This window comes from Amblyomma mixtum, chromosome 7 (assembly GCF_055824585.1).
Source record: "Amblyomma mixtum isolate Tamu chromosome 7, ASM5582458v1, whole genome shotgun sequence".
NCBI classification, from domain to species: Eukaryota; Metazoa; Arthropoda; class Arachnida; order Ixodida; family Ixodidae; genus Amblyomma; species Amblyomma mixtum.
In genome coordinates, this window is record NC_143018.1 from 111,092,076 (window position 1) to 111,106,225 (window position 14,150).

The 14,150-nt window shown below is 53.0% G+C and overlaps 1 pseudogene; it reads left to right on the forward strand.

Annotated features, from left to right (window-relative positions):
• Positions 1–7,008: 7,008 nt before the first annotated feature.
• LOC149337214 (uncharacterized) lies at positions 7,009–9,840 on the forward strand (annotated as a pseudogene).
• The last annotated feature ends 4,310 nt before the right edge of the window (positions 9,841–14,150 follow it).

Genomic DNA, 14,150 nt, shown 5'->3' on the forward strand with positions numbered 1-14,150 from the left:
GCCAGGCGCGCGCAGAAGCGTTGGCGCGATACTATGGTAACCAACAACATGTGTATTACGTGGACGTTGCCGGCCCACACCACGGGGTGTGGTACACGGCCGCAGTCGTACACAACACAAACACAGTCAACGGGCTCACTTTCAAAGCCTACAGCGCAACACACGCGGAGGAGATTGCCATTGCTCTTGCTCTCACTACTCCCAAGTCGAAACACATCATCACCGACTCGCGAGGGGCCTGTCGGAACTACGAGTTGGGCTGGGCTCCCCCGCTTGCCTGGCGCATACTGGAATATAGCTGTCGATCTGAAGATCCAACTCCACGCAACCTGATTTGGGCCCCCGGTGACCAGGGACTCCAGGGAAACGAACAGCCCGATCAGGCCGCCCGCGCACTCTCTCCCCGGGCTATCTCCCTGTCCTTGGAAGGGTACTCCCAATCAGACAATCTGGCCATTACATTCAAACAAATCACCGAATACTACAAGGAGGAGCACCGGCGCTACCCGGCCCCTTGTAAGGGTCTGGATCGCGCTGACGAGCGCCTCCTCATCAAAATTCTTACTAACACTGTACTGTGCCCGGCGGTGCTTAAACATTTCAATACATCCTTTGATGGCGCGTGCCAGTTCTGTGGGGAGGTGGCTGACACATTCCACATGGTTTGGGCGTGTCAGTCAAACCCATCTACCCCCCCCCCCCCCCCCAGCCCCACCAGAGAGGACTGGGAGGCGGCCCTGCTCGGCTGTCAGGACCTAAAAACCCAAAAGGCCTTGGTTCACTGGACGCGGGCGGCGTTGCTTGCCAATGGGGCCCCGGAATAGGGGCTCCACCTAGTATTGTTAGGGGAAAGGGCCAATAGGGACTACCCCAATCACCTCTCTGTAAATATTTATTGCATTATAAATGTTTTTCACCACCACCACGGGCCTCCCAAAGGTGGAGCAGGTGGTTGTCCACGCCCGTTTGTGTTTCTGTGTGCTGTATCTGCTTATCGTGTTGTGTGAGTGTAGACGTGAGCGATTTGGGCCAGGTGTCGTATCCCGACTGGAGGGGGTCTGCGATAGGTAGAGAGGTGCAGAAAGGCGTCCAGTCAGGGATACGAGCTTGTGTTAGTGGGCGTTTCAGGGGACGCATGTAAATGGCTGTGTTGATTATACAGTGACTACTACCCAGAGTGTCTTCTGTATTCAGCTAGTCGGCATCTAAAAACGTTGGTCGGGATAGCGTATGTTGGGTGTAAATGTGCGGTTCGGGCAAGTGTCTCGTTGAATGGAATTCCCGACACGTGTTGGGTTGGCGGGGTCAGTGTGTAGGGCGAGTCCAAGTGCGGAAAGAAGTTCCGCAAGCTTCCTCCCATGCCTGTCCTCCCGGGGGTACCCCATAGCCTGCTCGGGCGCTGAAATCGCCGACGATTCGGAAGGGGTCCCTACCTGCCAGCTGCACAGCTTGAGTGAAAATTTCATTCAACTTGGCGTTCTTAAGTTTCGGTGGGCAGCAAATGTTTAGAATGTGTACAGGTGGGTCAGCCCGGTTTAGGGGCAGCACTGAAACCATCGTGTATGGGAAAGGTTGTGTTGTGGAAAGCCTGACCTCCTGCGCAGTGTATCGCTTGTGAACAAGTATACATGCCTGCGGCTTGATTTGAAATGTAGTGTAGTTTGTGAGTTCGGCACCGGCGCCGGGTTCCTGAAGGGCAACCACAGCGACGAAGAACTCAAGGTTCTCAAGATGAGGCGGAGAGAGAGAGAGAGAAAGAAGCTTTATTGTACAAGGAATGAGTCCGCTTCTTGTGGTTCTTGAGGCCTTCGAAGTCCCACTGCGTGGTCGTTGTTGTTGTGACTCAGAGAAGGATGAAAAGGAAATTGCACGGGCCTGCCTACTGGCTCGAGCCAAGCCACCCCCGCTGCCACGTGCAGATAAAGGAGAGTTAAAAGATCAGAGGAAAGATAAAAAGGAAAGAAAAGACTCGCGTCGCGGCAACAACTGCGTCCGCCGGAGCGGACGCTGCGTCAGTGTAAGGGGCTGAGTTGTTCTTGCTCGCGACTTCGGGTTGGGGGCCATGGTCGGAGGCCGAGGGTGCGGTTACGTTGTTGAGACTCCCCAGTCCGCTAACGCCCGGCGCAGACTTGCAGGAGTCTTCCGAAAAGTCAAACTCATCGGGAATAGCTCTACTGAATTTTGAGGGGCGGTTAGCGTCCCTAATGGGCCCTACACGTTTAATGACGCGCTGATTGTCTTTTATCCATTTTTGGATAATGTGGGTTACGGCTTGTGTCACTTGTGCGATGACACTCTCCATCTCACGCGCGATGGTATCATGGATCATTCTGGGGAGGTCAGCCAATTGTGTTTCAATCGCGGTCACCCGGGTCTCCAGGGCCGTGGCACGACTGTCCACAGGAGTAGGAATCTCCCTGTCTGTTATGTTTCCTGCCTCGTCGCTCAACGCGAGCGTAAGTAGGGAATTGGCCTTTCAGCGAGTTAAGCTGGTTGGCTAGTTAGTCGTTTTGAGCTCGCAAGAGGGCGAGCTCGCGCTTGAGTTCCTGTGTCTCGGTGGTGCTGGTCGGAAGCGACAGGAAGCGACCCTCGCCCAGCTGCCTACCATGGGTTGGTTGAAGGCGACGCCGCCAGATGGTGCGCTGAGAGCTGGGAACTACACTGCTCCGGGTGGTGGCGTTACCGTTGCTGTCTTGCCAGGGGAAGGCGCCACGCCGTGGCGTCTTCTGGTTGTTTTGCTACCGCCCTCCCTGTGCAGCGCCGGAATTGGCTCTCTTGATTGGCGTCCTGGGCCCTAGCTGCGGCAGCTTGATGAATTTGCCGGTGCATTCGCGGGAGCTGGTGAGGTGCGGGCCCCCGCAGATTATGCACATAGGATTGCAGTCGTGGGGGCCATCCCCCCAGTTCCAAGCCCCACGTTTTGTCCACAAAGGCCGCATCTTTCATTGACCGGGGTGGGACAGTTGTCCACCTTGTGCCCCAGTGTGCCGCAACGGTAGCACGCTTGGAGTGTTTTTTTTCTGTACTCCTTGACGGGAGTCAGTTCTGCGTTATAGTGGACGTAACGCGGAACGTTGCGTCCCTCGAAAGTCAACACAGCTACGTTGGATCGTCCCAGCATGCGGAGATGAACTAGTTCACCACCATGCCACTGCATATTATGTTTTAGGGACTCACTGGTTTCTAGGTTGTGAACAGATATCACACCGCGACACACATCACAGGTGAGCTTGTGGTGGCCGTGAAGCGCGAGCGATCCTTTGCTGGCGGTGAGTTGAATGTCCGTGAGCAGCTTTTTTAACTACCTCAGAGTTCTGCGTGCCACAGACGATGTTGCAAAATGGCAGCGCCGAGCTCACCTTGCTGAAAGGTCGTCTTGAGGGCGACCGTAGTGCATGGCTGCAGCACGACCACGTAGTCGTCAGGGTTCATCCTGACCGTTGGCTTGGGGGTCCACTTGGAGACTGGTGAAGAAGTCGTCTGCGGAGGTTTAGAAGACGGAGCGCTAGCGTCTCCCGTTGTTGAATTTTTGAGAGGAGTCTTGGGTGTTGCAGCTCCCCGTGCGTTCTGCCGGGGGCGGCGCCGGCTCTCAACGACTTGAAAAAGGGCAGCTTGCTGTGCCGAAATGGTGGATCGGCCGTCCTCTGGCTGGCTTACAGGGACAGAACACTGCGACAGAGTCGTGGGGTGGAATGCGCGTTGTCCAGGCAGAGCTATGTTGAGAGGTTGGCCGGCGGGCGTCTCCGCAGCCAGCGGCGGGGGAGCCGGAGCCGTTATGCTTAGCTCGACCGCAACGTGGTGATGCGGAGGGTTGCTCGAAATGGCCGAAATTTGGGCATACCTGGGTCAGATCGGGTCACCAGGATCCAGCTGACTTCACGGATTCAGTCGCACAGGTTTGATAGGCGCTACATCAGGTTGCCGCGGTTCCAGCCGAAAAATCGGCGCAGCCGATGCGCCACGCGTCCTATCGCTCCGCGCCTTTGTTCATTCCAAACCATCGAGTTGACGTGGCGGAGTGGTTAGCGTTCTCGCCTCGCAGTCTAGAGGCCCTGGCTCGATTCCCGAACTCGACCAATTTCGTACTGGATTTTATTTATTAATGCTTCTGCGATTTTTCGCTCACGGCCAATGGTGCCGACGACGACACCGGCTTTTCCGCGACACGGGGCCCTTAACGGTGTCGCGCTAAAAGGCGGCAGAGCGCTGGCTTCTGCGCCTATACGCCAACACTGTACTGTGCCCTGCAATACTAAAGCAGTTGAATCCGGCATTCTCAGGAGAGTGCGCCTATCGTGGGGAGGTGTTTGTGGACACCCTACCACATGGTGTGAGCTTTCCCCTCAAATCCTTCTTTCCCATCCCATCCCACACTACCCTAGAGGACTGGGAGGCTGTCCTGCTCGGTTGCTCCGATCTCCAGGCCCAACAAGGCCTGGCGGCTCGAGACCGGGCCACCGCAGAATTCACGGGGTTTCCGGACTATAGACCCCTCCCCCCCTTCCCGTCCTCCTCATGACATTTAATGGTCAGGCGCTGGAGGTCGCACGCGAAATCCTCTCTGTAATAGTCAAAGTCCAAAAAAAGTTTATTGTATAGAAAAACTTATTTCCTGCCAGTTTCAAAGCAAAACCATTACTTGTCCATTGCGACAAAAGCAAACGGCTTCAGTAACAATAGGCGGACGTCATGAATAGTCCACAGGACGCACAGAAGAAGCCCCGAACCGCCTTTTCAGACAATTATATACATGTTGTTCTCTGTATACATTCTCTCTGGCAGACATCCCATTATTCATTAAAGTCTCCTCTCCTCGTCATCCTCTGGCAGACATCAATGTGCTGCCTTTTTTACCGACTCCATTCCTCCCGAAATTTTATATGCAACCGTTTCTCATACAGCGACTCGAATGGTGTCAGGCTGTTTCTAGTTGCATATAGCTTAATTGTGCTATTCAAGTTGCAGTCTAGCTTACGACAGGGATTCAAACCAACGACCTATGCGCTTTCAATTGTATGCCTTCCCAGGCTCTATCTCTCGCAATAAAGAGCGGTAGTGGTATGCAACAATTTCTACTCCTCAAAAGCCAATTTTCGTATCAAAACTGTCACACGGGGGGAGGAGCAAAAAACTTCTATTATCCACAAAAATAGATTTCGAGGGAAGCAAATGTAGCAGTAACTGTCTCATATCTCGGCGGAAATCCGAACAGCGCCGTAAGGGAAGGGATAATGGTTTACTTTATGGGGGTTCAACGTCTCAAAGCGGCTCAGGCTATGAGGAACGCCGTAGTGAAGGGCTCCGGAACTTTCGACTACCTGGGATTGTTTAGCTCGCTATGACATCGCACAGTACACGGGCATCTAGAATTTCGCATCCATCGAAATTTAGCCGCCGCGGTCGGAAGGTGGGTGTGAAAGGAGGAAGGAAGAAAGAGGCGCCATAGTGGAGAGCTTCGGAATAACTTCGACCACCTGGAGATGATGATCACGCACTGACATCGCATAGCGCACGGGCGCCTTTTGCCTTTCTCCACCATCGAAACGCTGCCGCCGCGATCGGGTTCGAACGCGGGCAATTCGGCTGCCGTAGCCGAGAGCCTTAACCACTGCTGTCACCGCGGCAGGTTTTAACGCGGCAGCGTTAAGGGCCCCGGGTCGCAGAAAAGCCGGTGTTGTCACCGGCGGCGTTGGCCTGCGAAGAAAGTTGGCAGTTGGCTTAGTTCGACTATGCAAGGATATACCCACAGAAAGCTAAGGCATAGCTTGGTTAGCCTTGGGCAAAGCGAGCGGAGGCGAGCGCAACGACGAGGCAAGTGGTGTGGCGTCATACTAAACAGCGGTGGCGGCTCCGCGGCGAGGCGCGCGCTGTAACGTCCTGCCAGATGGCGCGGCGAGCGCGCGGCGTCCGCCAGCTGTGGCGGTTGCTAGGAAACGGCCCAAGGTCGGTCTCTGCGGCTCCTCGGAGGACCGCAGAGCGAAATCGCAAGTTCGTGGCCAATGTAGCGTTCGCTACAAAATCCGAGAAGCATTAATCAATAGAGCCCAATAAAAAAATCTCTGCCTCTCCCGTAAACGAGAGTAGAGTAAGCATGAAATGTTTGCGGGCCTAATGTCATCTCGGTGGACACCCGAACCGCACCGTAAAGGAAGGGAGGAACGCCACCACCCGTTCGGCGCGATGCCTTGCCCTTTGAACGCAGCGCTTCTCCCCCGGATCACGTACGACAACGAAGTGCAACATGGCATTTATGTGCTTTTTGCACGCGTTATTAGAAATCGGAAATTATAATTCCGTGCATTATCAAACCCACAGCTCCACTGATATCTTGATAAACATTGAGAAGGCACTGGCAGCAGTTATTTTTTGTCTCGTTTGGAGACCAACCGGCGCTTGCATGCCGGTCGCGTAGGAGGGCTTAGAGAGTCTCGTTAAATCTCGTTAAGTCTCGTACGGTGCCGGGATGTTCTCGTTTTAGAGCCCGGATGAGTGGATTTCAGTCCCCGGATGTTGGCTCTCGGTCTCGGCGTGACGTCACCACACTGCCGACAACGGGGGCTAAAAGCATTTCATGCTTAAAATTGGTCGAGTTGGCGAATCGGACCACGGCCTCCGGAGTGCGAGACGAGCACGCTAACCACTCCGTTTGGAATGAACAAAGGCGCGTCTAGTGAATACGCTGTTGTCTGAGAACGGCGCTTTAGAGACATGTGCTGTGGTGTATATTAGTAATTATGAGCATGGAGATTACAGAAGTCGCAGTTAATCGAGTAGCAAAGTACGTTACCACTACTTTTTCTCTTCGCTTGGCTCGCACGTAGCGCCATGAGGCGGCGTTCTCTAAAGCCCCTCTATCCTGCCCTCCCGCCCCCCCCCCCCCCCCCCCCGTCGCAATGTACGCCACTGGCTAACGTCGTGCTAACGTCGTGCTTGGCCAAATTGTTGGAGCATGTGGTCCTGAACAGGCTTCAGGGTTATGTAGCGGACAAGGAGTTGATACCTGAAACAATGATTGGCTGCAGGGATAATTTTTCAACGCAGGACGTCACGATACAGCTCAGAAAAGACGTGGTTGATCCTGGGTACGGCACGGGCACCAATGCTATCTTGGGGCTCGACCTAACTAAGGTCTTTGACAATGTTACCCATGAGGCAATATTTGAGGAACCTATCAGACATAGGACCGGGGGTAGAACCTTCCGGTACATCAGATCGTTTCTGAAGGGTAGGACGGCGGAGACTGTATTCGGAGAAAGGAAATCGAATCCCTTCCCATAGTGGGGCAGGGGGACACCGAAAGGGTCGGTATTATCGCCGCTCCTGTTTAATCTCGCCTTGATCAAGATACCACCCAGGCTGCAAGGGATATCAGGTCTTAAACATACATTTTATGCAGATGACATTACTCTATGGGTAACAAGAGGCAGTGACGCACAATTGGAAGAAACTCTACAGCAGGTGGTGGATATTGTGGATATTGTGGAGGAGCTAGCAGGGGAAGCAGGACTCTCGTGCTCTCAGCCCAAGTCCGAGCTTTTTGTGCTGAGAGATAAACCAAGATGGATACATGCGAGACACTATGTGCCGCCACCACCTTTAGAGGTGAAAGTGGGGAGAGTACCAGTCGCTGAGGTTCAAACAATCAGGATCCTGGGTATGTATGTGCAGACTAACAGGAAGAATAGCGAGTCCTTGCGAAGGCTTAAAAATACTGTCAATGCAACCGTGCGGCTAATCAGGAGAATCGCCAATCGTAAGAGAGGTGTTAAGGAAAAGGACTTGTGTAAGCTAGTGCAGGCGTTTGTGCTCGGTAGAATTGCTTATGCGACGCCTTATTTGAAGTTGGACGCGACGGAATAGGCAAGGTGGAGGCTATGATTAGGCAGGTGCATAAAGCGGCCCTTGGGTTGCCTCACAATTCGTCTACCGAAAGACTGCTGGGATTAGGGGTGCACAACACCCTAGAAGAACTACGGGAAGCGCACTTGGTGATGCAGCTCGGTAGGCTTTCAAAAATAAAAGCAGGAAGAGACATATTGGAAAGAATCGGCATTGGAGTTGACGTTCCAGCCGGTGACACGAAAATTCAGATGAGGCGGGAAAGGCACAAGGGCTTGTACATAAAACCTTTGCCCAAGAACATGCATCCAATACATCACGAGGACCGCAGGAAGGCAAGAGCCAAAGTTTTACATGTTAAGTACGGGAAGTACGACGGGGCAGTCTATGTAGAAGTCGCCGAGTATAAGAACAAGGACGCATATGCAGTTGCGGTGGTGGACGAGCGGGGACGCTTGATCGCCTCTGGATCAGTCAAAACCCGCTCGCCAGAAACTGCAGAGGAAGCCGCGATAGCACTAGCTATAACTAGTAGTAATGCTGACCTGATCTTCAGGGATTCAAAAACAGCCATCCGAAATATGGCGAGGGGCAGAATATCTGTCACAGCGCCGCGATTGCTGAATCGGGCCACGGGGCGAGGGACTACGGAGGCGGAAATTATCTGGGTACCTGCACACTCTGGGAACCCTGGGAACGAGACGGGTCGCATGAATGTTCGAGGTTTCGTCAGCCGAGTAGGTGAGCCGGACGTCCCGGGAAGGTCCACGAGAGATGGGCTGGTATCTTTTCATGACATTACTAACCATTTCAGACCTGAGCGGAGGATTTACCCACCCCCGGACAAGCAATTGGTGAAGGCGCAGGAATGCGTCTGGCGACGATTGCAGACTACATGTTTCTTCAACCCATACATGTTGATCAAAATTACCCGGACATTTAGCCGGAGTGCAAATGGTGTCAGGAATTGGCAACCTATGACCATATATTATGGAGCTGCAGCATAGCACCGCCACCGGCGGATATTATGCGTGATCCTTCCCTCCAGCAGTGGGAGGCCGTGTTGGCCAGCTCAGACTCGGTCGTACAGACCAGGGCCGTGGAGTGGGCCACCCACGTCGCCGTCAGCCATGGGTTGAGGGCCATCTTACACGGAATCGTCCACACATGCTGCCTGAGGAAAATAAAGTTTTTCCATCCATCCATGGCCCAACAGACAGCGCGCGACGGCAGCGCCTCCCGCTGTTCTCGTTCGGGCGCAGTGGAGCCGGGCGGGGAAGCAGGAATCACGCGGTGAGCGGCAAACAACGCAGCGCACATCCAAGGCGCGTTCACCACAAAGCTTGCGGCTTACTGAACGTTCGTTCGGTGCGGAAGCTATGCTGGCGCTTGTGACAGCGGCTTTGTCGAGAAAGATGTGCGGACAACTACGACTGTAACTTGAGTTTAGTTGAGCAGTGAGAAAGAAAAGGAATGAGGAGAGGAAAACGAGGGGAAGGCGCTATCGTGTCTACTCTTAAGGCGAAGCTTAAGCGTCCTCCCAATTTTTATTATCTAGTAGAAATGGAATTCCGCACCTGTTCGACGTACGGCTTGCAGGTGGTGCGACACGATTTCTCATTGCATATAGCATATGTCTCTTAGCCACCTTGGAAGCGAGCTCGCGAAAAGCATTAGATGTGCTTCTGAGCCCTTTGTAGATTCAGCGTTTGTGGAATCGGCGAGCGGAGGTGCGTCTTCGTTTGATTTCGCAATGCGCGCAATCTGCTCCGAGATCGAATGCGCACGATGGCTGACTAATGCTTCCGCCTGCACTGCACGTTAGGAATCTTGAGTACCCTGTGAATTTTCGTCATCAAGAGATATGTAACTGGGACAAAGAACTGAACTCTTCGCAGCTGCTCACGTGCATTCGTGTTCTCGTCGGTAGCGCTCTTGCTGCAGCAGGAGGACCGTTGTCTGCGGAGGTACGACAACGTATGGGCAGCCATTCACCTGTGACAGCAGCCTGTGAGCGCTTCACTGCTGGAAAACACAGGCCATAAAAGCTAGCTTAGAAACGACCTGAAATATCTGTTCCTGCTTCATTCCATAATCTTTAAAGGGATATTCAGTCGACGGCAGTGCGCTACACTTTTGTTATCTCTTAGTATTTATTGTTTGTTCGACGATCAGTTTTCCTGCACTACAGTCCTCCTCACGCTGGAGTGAGGGCAATCCACTTGTCCATCTTGCGGCTTCCAGCCTGCACTCGTGGCCTGACCCGCCCATACGAGGATTCTGCCCGGTCTGCTCGGACCCGCATGCCCACACGGTCCTTCATCTCTGGGCTGCTGCCAGGTTTGTTGGCCAAGTGGACATGCGACTCTATCGTTTTCAGCGCGACCGCACTAAAATTTCCAGAGGCTCCTGTGCTGACTGCCATGGCTGGGATTCCGATGGAGGCGAAATGTTAGAGACCTATGTTTGAGCGATGTCAGTGCACGCTAAAGAACCCCATGCGGTCGAAATTTCCTGAGACCTCCACTACGGCGTGCATCATAACCTGAGTCGCTTCGGGATGTTAAACACCCAGAAACGAGAAACCAAAGCGCAACCTCAGTTTCGGAATTCTGAAAACTGATATGGATATTACCTACGCTAGGCTACACGCCTTTCAGGAAATAAGGAGCCAGCAGCAATGGTTAGAAAGTTAACTATCTGATGCGACTTAAACACCCTGCTACTTTGCAGGTCATAGCTGTACTCTGATGTACCACAGTGCTGTCTGCGCAATGGATAAATAAGCGCTCTTGTAACTCAGAAAGCTTGTTTTTAACAATTCTGTAAAATCGTAGGTGACATATCCTGTATACTAGTGTGTGTGTGTGTGTGTGTGTGTGTGTGTGTGTGTGTGTGGGGGGGGGGGGCGTCTCTCTCTCTGTGTGTGTATGTGTGTGTGTGCGCGTGTGTGTGCATGTCTGTGTGTGTGCTGCGTGCGTGCGTGCGTGCGTGTGCGTGTGTGTGTGTGTGTGTGCGCGCGCGCCAGGGAGTGCGTGCGTCCGTGCGTGCGTGCGTACTGCTTGCTATTTCGGCAGAAGAGCATGCCAGATGTAGTCTGTACCACTTTCTATGAATTTCAGCGTGTCGTTATTTCCTTCAGGGCCAACCCCAATCTGTATATGCGGCAGGACGAAAAGTAGGAGCAAATAAAAAAAAACACTACCACTGGCGGAGTGGTGCACAGGTTAAGCTATTCAGCAGAGCCACGGATGCGATAGGTGGAGCCGGTGAAATCCTTGTTGCACTTTCCGAGTAACCTCTTGCGACAAATCATTTTTTTCTGCTACTTGCTGCGTTGAACAGTTTGCTCACAAGCTGGAGGGAATGTTGGGATGACGCCACAAGGACACGTGCCTGATCACGTGTCCGGGATGGTGGTGAAAGTATTTTAATGAAATACGTTCACCACCGAGCTGGTCAGAGCTGCTCCCCATCCCTCCTGCGTTTACTCGTTGACAGTGATCGCCTGATTTCGTTGACAGGCCCATACCATACGGTACAGGTCTGCCTTCTCACCGCAGAATTTGCATTGTGAGTCAACAGACTCCCGGTCAATTCCTTTTAGTCTTCGGGCGTTGTTGTAAGTGGTGGTATGTAGCTTTCAGGGATGTTGTTCCTCCCGCTTGTGTAGTGTCTTAGCCGGCGAAGGGTCGACCCGACGGGATATTCTTTAGTGCTGAAGTATGTCCGTGTAAGTTAGTAGTGAGGTAGGAGGTTCCATGGCATCCATGTTGGGTGCCTGGGGGAGAAATGGTCAGGCTGAGGCATGTGTGTTCTCGTTCCCTGGGACGGCCTGGTGACCTGGTACCCATAATAAGTGTTTTTTTGTGGGTTGGTAGCCTTGGGTGTAGGTAGTGATCTTGCAAGATTTTAGCTGCTAGCGGAGCGACCCTGCTCCTGGGGTAATTGCGATAGCCTGTCTGTGAATCTGTAAGAATGTATTACGAGCTAGAGTGCCTGGCAGTAGAGCAATCGCCACTTCTTCCGCAGCCAGTATGTCCTGGCTAGCCAGTACTAGTCCGTCCATTGTTTTATTTCGGTGACTACCGCGACGACCGTCATTCCCTCGCGGGACCCGCAGCATCGACGTAGAAAACGCCCTCACGTCCACCGTAGTGCCTTTTCATAGCTTCAGATCTTGATTGTTGTCTCGACTGGTGAAATTCGGGGTGCATATTCCTGGGTACTGGAGCTGCCTTGAGTTGTCCTCTCCGTGGGGCTGGGATGTCGGTTTTGGTGTCTAACTGTCGCGGGCAGTTGATGTTTAAATCGCTCAGGACTTGTCGGCCAGTCCGAGTAGTGGAGAGGCGTACCACCGGCGCCGTAAGGTGTGCCTATCAGCTCATCTATCGTGTTGTGCGCACCCAGTCGCAAGAGCCGGTCCGTCGATGTCGAGGAGGAAGCCGCAGGGCCTTCTTGTAGGCTGTTCTGATTATGATGTCGAGGTTTTTGATGTCACGCTTCTTGAGGCGGAGGTAGGGCGCTACGTAGACGACGCGGCTTAAAACGAAAGCCTGCACCAGTCGCAGAGTATCGTCTTCTCGCATCCGTAATTTGCGTGTCATCATCTTGACGATCATACTCGCGACTTGCTTGCTTACGAGCTGTCGTTTCTGGGGGTGAGAAGGTTGTTGCCGTTGTTATTTATGTACATACCTAGTATCCTGAGGGCCCGAACTTCCTTGATGGGTGAGTTGTCTACGCCGATGTTGATGGTGTCCTGATTATTGTGTGGACAGAAGATTATGAGTTCAGATTTTTCGAGAGAGCAGGTTAGTCCACACGCCCGTGCATAATTTTGAACTGTTGTTGCCGCTGCTTGTAGTTGTTCTTCAATAATTCCAATACTTTCCATGGTTGTCCAGATGGTTATATCATCAGCGTACAGGGCGTGGCGTATGCCCTGTACATGATTGAGAACGGGTGGGAGATTTATGAGTGCAATGTTGAAGAGAAGTGGGGACAGTACTGCCCCTTGTTGAGTGCCTCTCCTGCCCATCTTCACTTGCGTTGTTTGTTTTGTGCCGGTTCTGATGTTGACGGTTCTGTCCGTAAGGAAATCGCAGATGTATGTATAAACTCCCTGGCCACAGCTAGTGCTCTGGAGGTTGTTTAGCATCATGGAGTGCTTTACGTTGTCAAACGCTCTTTTGTGGTCGAGGGTTAGAAGCGCTCGGTCACTGCTTCAACGTGCGGGATCAGTGACTTCGCGTTTGAGTTGCAGAGGCACATCGTGGGTGGACAAGTGTGCCCTGAACCCAAACATCGTGTGTGGCAGTAACTCGTTGTCCTCAAGATAATTGGAGAGATGCGCGTGGAGTGCTTTTTCCATCAGTTTGTCTTAGCACGACGTCAGGGATATGGGGCGCTGGTTTTCGATGCTGATTTTCTGACCGGGTTTGGGGATAAAGTTTATATTGGCTGTTTTCCATGTTTTTGGAATGGTGCCGCATCCCGTACTAGGCACACGCACAAGGGAGACGCAGGTAAATTGGTTTTTGAGGAAATGAAATGCGCAGTATCGGCCTCACATATCTCGGTGGACACTCCTGAACCGCGCCGTAAGGGAAGGGAAGGGAGTGAAAGAAGAAAGAGAGGCCGTAGTGGAGGTCTCGGGAATAATTTCGACCACCTGTGGATCTTTAACGTGCACTGACATCGCACACCAAACGAGCGCCTTTAGCGTTCCGCCTCCATCGAAACGCGGTCGCCGCGGTCGGTTTCGAACCCGAGTACTCCGGCTCGGTAGACGAGCGCCTTAACCACTGAGGCACCTCGTCGGGTAAAGCTGCCGGCATTTCCGTCACTATGTTCGCCAGCTAAGCCTCTATAATTGTTAAATAAATTTTTGCTCTCTCTCTACTAAGTGAGGCAAAGAGTCCCCAAGTGAAGCAAAGAAAGACGACAAGAGTGGAACAGGCGTCCGTGCTTTCGCATTCTCCCGACGCGGGTCGCCGCAGTGCTCTCTAGTAGTAGTAGTAGTAGTAGAAAACTTTTATTGAGATCTTTTAAGAGATTCGCGGATTCGAAGCCTCCGTCGTCTTTCGTGGCGCCGGCGACTTGAGGCTTCTCTTCAGCAAGGTTGGGCCCCTAGTCCAGGGCTCCACTGAGTCGCGCTGCATCAGTAGCGTGCCGCACTAAGGCCCTTTGGGCCACGAGCTCGCTGCTGGTGAGCCGGCTCTCCCATTGCTCCGCACTCGGGAATTCGTGTTGGTGGAATGCTTTATTTCGTTCGCACTCCCATGTGATGTGGTATAGTGTGGGTGTGT